The sequence below is a fragment of the Nomascus leucogenys genome, unplaced genomic scaffold (assembly GCF_006542625.1).
Source record: "Nomascus leucogenys isolate Asia unplaced genomic scaffold, Asia_NLE_v1 000801F_88591_qpd_obj, whole genome shotgun sequence".
Taxonomy (NCBI): Eukaryota; Metazoa; Chordata; class Mammalia; order Primates; family Hylobatidae; genus Nomascus; species Nomascus leucogenys.
The window spans coordinates 64,911-72,383 of NW_022096875.1; the positions used below are offsets into that span (position 1 = coordinate 64,911).

The window sequence follows — 7,473 nt, forward strand, 5'->3', positions numbered from 1 at the left end:
AAGGGTGGATAATTTAGACCTTGAGAAAATACACTAACACTAACCCTGACTCCAAGAAGGGACAGGCATTGCTAGGAGTTTACTTTATAGCCAAGCCTGCTTCTGATATCTGCAGGAAGCTGCCAAAAGCAGCCTTAAGCTTCCAGACTCCCATGGATCAGATTTTAGATTTGGATTTTGCAGTTTTCCATCACAGGAATAGGGCAGAGAAAACATAAAATAAACCAAATCTCCCAAGAGGCCCAGCTTCTAGCTGCAGCCTTGTGCTCTCCACCACTTCAGAGGCAGCCCTTAACCCCAGCCCTCACAGAGGAAGTGAGAAGGTGAAAGTCCCAGTCTGTGCCTCTGGACCAGTGTGCCTTGGATATAAATCAATGTGCCTTCTGTAAGAAGGTCGGCCACTGCCAAAGGAGATGCACTGTGCTTCCAATGGAGCCATTATCAGAGCCCAGCAGACTCAAAAGTGGGAGGGCCTGATACTTCCTGCCTCCGCTCCCATTGGACTATTAGCTATTGAGAGATGGAGGAGCCTCAGGTGACTCTTGAAGTGGCAGGTAGGAGTATTAACTTCGTATTAGGTGTGGGAGCAGATGACTCTGTCCTGATTCAATACAATGGGCTCCTGTCTTCTCATGACGGACAAGCCCCAAAACACTGCTTTTCGGATCTTCTAAGTTGTCCTCCAGGGCCTCTGGGCTTCTCACCTGCCTTTTTAGTGCTGTCTGAATGCCTGACCTCTTACTGAGGAGAGGTTTATGGACTCAGGAGACCAAGTCATGGTCACCTTCACAGATCATAAAGCATAGAAAGTGTTACCTTTGTTCCTGATCCCTCAGGGGAAAAAAATAAGTTAAGAATGAGCTGTCACATTTATCACCTGAGGTGTTGTCTCAAGTAAATCTTGAGGTATGGCCACACAGGCTCTGGGAAATGCACTAAACACCTCCCCCATTCAAATCCAACTTCAGCCAAGTGCTCCTCACCCTCAGAACAGACAATACATTTTAAGGCAAGAAGCATGAGGGGAAATTCAACCCCTTATTGCCAAATTCTTGCCATATGAGTTATGAAGGCCGTGAGAGTCTCCTTACAATACTCGCATGTACAGATAAAAGCCTGATGGCAAGTACAGATTTCTCAGAACCCTTAGAGCATTAAGAAACGCAGTTGTCTCCATTACACCTCATTATCCCCAAAACTCACCAAGTCCCAGGGATGCAAGCTGGTTTACATTCTTAAATCCGAAGATGCATTTTTCTGCATCTCAATGCATCCAGATTCATAATATGTTTGCCTTTGAATGGACTGATCCAGATATGGATTCAGCCTCAAAACTAACCTGGACAGTCATCTCTGAAGGGTTCTGGGATAGCCCCCACTTATTTGAAAATGCTCTAGCTAAGGATTTAAGAAATCTACAATTGGAAAGGGACACAATTATTCAGTATGTAGTGACTTGCGCATTGCTAGCCCAACTAAAGAAGACTCAAATAATAATACTGTTAAGTTGGTAAATTTCCTGGGAACTTGCAGATACAGGTATCACCATACAGGGCTCAGATTTTGACTCAAAGACTTAAATATTTGGAATCTGTCTTAACCTCTGGAACTGATCAACATCCCTAGAAGATAAAAAAGTTATTTAGTCACCCAAGGGTCCCAGTCCAACAAATGACTGTGGGCTTTTTTTAGGAGATGGCTGGGTACTGCTGCTTATGGGTGCCCACATTTGGACATGTAGCCAAGCCTTTATATGATACACTAAAGGGAAAGATTTAGAGCTCCTAGAATGTAATTAGAACTGCAAGCAAACCTTCAATACTCTCAAGGAGAAATTGGGCTCTGCTGCAGCTGTGGGAGTCCCCAAGTTGGATGAACCATTTTTTCTTTATGCGGCCAAAAAAGCAAGGCATAGGCCTTAGGTAACCTTGTCCCCAAAACTGGGGAACATTCCAAGGCCAGTAGCCTAATTTTCTAAGCAGATAAACCAGGTGGCCTCAGGGTGGCCTTGATGTCTTAGAGCTATTGCTGCTACCACTTTTCTAGTAGGCAAAGCTAATAAACTAACATTAGAACAGCACCTACAGGTTTTTGACCCCACACCAAGGGAAGGTGGTCCTAGAAGCTAGAGGCCACCAGTGGATAATAGGAGAATATTTATGAAAGTGTCAGGCCTCATTGTTAGACACTGCCAGACATAACCCTTAAAGCCTGCCAAACCATAAACCCAGCTACTTATCGGCCAGAGTCCACAGGTGATCCCAGCCTTTCTGGCATGCAGGTTGTATTAGTCTGTTCTCATGCGGCTAATAAAGACATATATATCTGAGGCTGGGTAATTTATAAAAGAAAAGAGGCTTAATTGACTCACAGTTGCACATGGTCAGGGAGGCCTCACGCTCATGCAGAAGGCAAATGAGGAGCAAAGTCACATCTCTACATGGCAGCAGGCAAAAGAGCTTGTGTAGGGAAACTCCCCTTTATAAAACCATCAGCTGTAATCCCAGCACTGTGGAGTCCAAGGCAGTGGATGACCTGAGGTGAGGAGATCGAGGGCCAGCCTGGCCAACATGGTGAAAACCCGTCTATGCTAAAAATACAAAAATTAGACAGCATGGTGGTGGGCGCCTGTAATCCCAGCTACTGGGGAAGCTGAGACAGGAGAATCGCTTGAACCCAAGAGTCAGAAGTTGCAGTGAGCCAAGATCGCACCATTGTACTCCAGCCTGAGCAACAGAGCAAGACTCTGTCTCAAAAATAAATAAGCAAACCATCAGATCTCATGAGGCTTATTCACTGTCACGAGAACAGCATGGGAAAGAACCCATCCCCTGACTCGATTACCTCCACTGGTCCCTCCACGATATATGGGAATTAGGGGAGCTACAATTCAAGATAAGATTTGACTGGGGACACAGCCAAAGCATGTCACAGGTTATGAAACAAATGTATTCTAGCAGGCCAGCCTTAGGAGAGATGAGCCCTTGACCATCCAAGGAACAGTGGTTAACAGATGCGAGTTGTTTTATGCATCAGGAAAACAGGAGGGCTAGATATGCTATTATTAGTCAGTACAAGAGAATCAAGGCACAAGCCTTGCTGGCCTCAACCTCAGCTCAAAAAACTGAGTTAATTGAACTTACTAGGCCCCTGCAGTTGGGAAAGGATTTAAAAGTTAACATTACACTGATTCCAAGTAAGATTTTTTAGTGCTTCATGCTTATGCCGCAATTTGGAATGGGTAGGGACTCCTGACACCCAAGAGCTTTTCCATACATCATTCAGATTTTGAGCTTGTTAGAATGCTGCTTTTGCTGCCAAAAAGTGACACCCCAAGAGCTTTTTCCATACATCATTCAGATTTTGAGCTTGTTAGAATGCTGCTTTGCTGCCAAAAAGTGACTATAATTAATTGCAGAGGACATCAAAAGAGAGACTGACTGTGTTAAAAGGAAATGCCCTTGTAGATGCCGCAGCCAAGGCCCCTGCACTGAAAGGGCCAATGAAGCTTATGGGCGTGCTGGTCAGCATATGTAGAACTGGGCCAGAACACTCTGAAGAAGAACAAAAATGGGCCAGGGATTCATTTCAGTCCAGGGCCCCTCTGACTGGCTGAATGATGGTAATAAATTACTAATGCCGAGTACCAATCATAGGAATATAACTCCAGCACTTTCATGATTCTTTTCACCCCAGAAGGGTTTCTTTGTTTCTGTTAATGTCTCATTTGTTTATAGGGGTAAATCTTTTCAAGACACTAAAACAAGTGACTCCAGCACTGTGAGCTCAGTGCCTGACATGACCCAAATGGCCAGCAATTTTCTCCTTCTCCAGTTAAACCTGTCCAAAAATTGAGGAACCTATCCAGGTGAGAACTGGCAACTCTAATTTACCCCGATGCCTTTCTGCAGGAGATTCAAATATTTGCTAATTCTTACTGATACCGTCACTGGTTAGATTGAGGCATTTCCCCACCCCATCTGAAAAATGTTTATTAGAAGAAATAACTCCTCATCTGGGTAATCTAAAAGCCTGCAGAGTGACAATGGCCCATCTTCCACAGCAGCGTAACCCATCACGTATCCTCAGCTTTAAGAATCCAATATCAGCTTCACTCTGCTGGAGACCGCAGTCCTCGGGAAAGGTGAAAGGGCTAATCCTACTCTAAAGAAGACTCTATCTAAATCAGAGCCTGACTATCTCTAACACCCATAGCTTACTGCGGGTTAGAACTGCTCCAAAGTAAAACTTATAATTTAAGTCCTGTTGAGTTAACATATGGAAGGCCTTTCCTAACCACAGATCTCCTAATAGATGAAAGGACTCATCCATTACACAAATGTCATCAATCTGGACAGTGCAAGGCACTCTGTGATATGGGAACAAGAGTCTTCCCCTCCCACATGGGAGGAAAATTCAGTTGCACTCTGTGAATATGGAAACAAGAGTCTTCCCCTCCCACATGGGAGGAAAATTCAGTTGCAGCTCAGCTAGGGATCTAGTCTCACTAAAGACGGGAGGAAGTTTTCCAGCTGAGCAGCTTTCCCCAACTTGGAAAGGACCACAGCAAGGACACCTGAGCTCTCCAACAGACGCTCAACGCCAGGGGATTCACAGGCGGGTGCACCTGTGTGGAAGCAAAGCTGTTGCTTATTCTGGGAGCCCAATCCGAGGCTGAGTGAGTGGGGCACGGGGCTATTTAAGCGTTGGCGGAGGTGGATTGGGTCGCTGTGCATCTGCTCCTCCTCGCGTTTCTCCTGCCGCCCTAATCCCGCCTTGGCCATGAGGGAGATTGTGCTCACGCAGGCTGGGCAGTGCGGGAACCAGATTGGCGTCAAGGTTGGGACCGGGGCTCTGAGGGCCCAGCCCGGGCCTACCTGGTGCCAGGGAAGATGTTGGCAGTGGCGGGGCAGTGCCCCTGCATTGCGGACCCTGGGCTCCCTGCCGGGGACGTGGTGGAACTGGGTGCTGGCGAGGCGGCCGGGGTGGACCCCAGGGACACGGTGGCCTAGGGATGGGGGTGCGGATATGAGGGTGGGGTGGAGAGGGGCTGGGGCGCCTCCGTGACTTCAGCCCTGGCCCTCCGGCCCCCTCCCATCTCTTGCAGTTACGGAGGGTGATTTCTGATGAACATGCCATTGAGTCCGCTGGCACCTACCACGGGGACAGCACCTGCAGCTGGGAGCGCATCGACGTGTACTACAACGAGGCCACGGATGAGACCCCGTCCTTCCCCCACCACCCTCCTGGGAACGCGGCCCTCCCCTGCTAATGCGCTCCCGCCCTCTCAGGGGCAGGTACGTGCCCCGCGGCTGTGCTCGTGGATCTGGAGCCAGAACCATGGACTCTGTGCGCTCAGGGCCTTCGGGCAGATCTTTCAGGCCGGACAATCTCATCTTCGGTGGAGCTGCGGGGGAGGACTGGGGTCAGGGCAGCTAAAATCCACGAGTGCCCCAAGGGTCATCCTTGTGGGAACTGTGGAGCCAGGGCCCCTGAACACCCTCCTATTCCTCTCAGTCGAGTTACTCGATCTGCTTCTGCTAAACGGGCTTTGGGAGGAGGGCCCGGGTGTCTCCTCAAGGTGAGGAGCTTGCTGATGTAAACTCCCTGCAGGGAGCTGAGCTGAGCTGGGGACCGTGGCTACTGCCTTCCCTGAAAAATGGCAGGGAAGCCGGCCTGCCAGCGGAGGTTCTGTTAGCCCGTTCAGGTTGACTCCTGCTTAATTCCTAACAGGGGAAGCTGCCTGTGTGTAACTGGGGGGGGGTTTATTTGCTCCACTGCAGGGCGGATGGTGCTTCCACCTCACACGTGACACTGGCGCTTTCTGCATTATGGTGCCAACTGATGACCGTACACCTGGCCATCGAGTGACTGGCTGTACTGTCTTACAGGTCGGTGTGGGGCGGAAACAACTGGGCCAAGGGACACTACACAGAAGGCGCGGAGCTGATGGAGTCAGTGATGGACGTTGCCAGAAAGGAGGCTGAGAGCTGTGACTGCCTGCAGGGTTTCCAGCTGACCCCACTCCTTGGGTGGGGGACTGGGTCTGGGATGGGTACCCTTCTGCTCAGTAAGATCCGGGAGGAGTACCCAGACAGGAATCATAAAACACATTCAGCATCCTGCCCTCGCCCATGGTGTCAGACACCGTGGTGGAGCCCTACAACGCACCCCTCAGTCCACCAGCTCATAGAAAATGCGGACGAGACCTTCTGCATAGATAACGAAGCGCTATATGACATATGTTCCAGGACCCTAAAACTTGCCCACACCCACCTACGGTGACCTGAACCACCTGGTGTCTGCTACCATGAGTGGGGGTCACCACGTGCCTGCGCTTCCCCGGCCAGCTGAATGCTGCCTGCGGAAGCTGGCCGTGAACATGGTCCCGTTTCCCCGGCTGCATTTCTTCATGCCTGGCTTTGCCCCACTGACCAGCCGGGGCAGCCAGCCAGTACCGGGCCTTGACTGTGGCTGAGCTTACCCAGCAGATGTTTGATGCTAAGAATATGATGGCCGCTTGTGACCCACGCCATGGCCGCTACCTAACGGGGCTGCCATTTTCCAGGGGTCGCATGCCCATGAGGGAGGTGGATGAACAAATGTTCAACATTCAAGACAAGAACAGCAGCTACTTTGCTGACTGGCTCCCCAACAATGTAAAAACAGCCGTCTGTGACATCCCACCCCGGGGGCTAAAAATGTCGGCCACCTTCATTGGGAATAATACGGCCATCCAGGAACTCTTCAAGCGTTCTCAGAGCAGTTTACAGCAATGTTCAGGCCCAAGGCCTTTCTCCACTGGTACACGGGCGAGGGCATGGATGAGATGGAATTCACCGAGGCCGAGAGCAACATGAACGACCTGGTGTCGTGAATATCAGCAACATCAGGATGCCACGGCCGAGGAGGAGGAGGAGTTTGAGGAGTGTGCTGAGGAGGAGGTGGCCTAGAACTCTCCTTTTCTAGGTAAAGGGGGGAAGCAGTGTGGATTCTTTACTGTGTTTCTGACAGCCATGTGTGGCTACGCACTTGTCGTTTGTGTCTTCACCTCTCCTCCTGCTGCATTTTAAAGCACTTTAATATGCAGTTTTGCCTAATAAATATTTTCACAGCATCTGGTTTTCACCTCCAACTTTCCATGGGCCCTCTGCTACTGCTGCCAGATGCGCGTAGTTTCCTGCAAGGCTGAAGCTGTCTGGGCTTATTGCATGCCCAGGAACAAGCCATTCCAGTGGCTCCAGAGGGTCGGCACGGGCTGTGGACATGGAGGCAGGCATCACATGAACTTGGGGATGCCCTGGGCCTTGGGCAACGACGTGGTGAAAAACCTGTTCCTGAAGGCAAGCCTTGGCTTATCCCATGTGCCAAATTCTAGGGGACCAGCTGGCCATGCTTCTGGAACTTTAAAGGAGTTAGTGACCCTGGTGACAATGTTCCCAAAGTCCATCTCGGGGTAGAATGTGGCCAGAC

The 7,473-nt window shown here is 49.9% G+C and overlaps 1 pseudogene; it reads left to right on the forward strand.

Moving 5' to 3' along the window:
• The first annotated feature begins 4,782 nt into the window (after window positions 1-4,782).
• On the forward strand, window positions 4,783-6,953 carry LOC100587607 (annotated as a pseudogene).
• The last annotated feature ends 520 nt before the right edge of the window (window positions 6,954-7,473 follow it).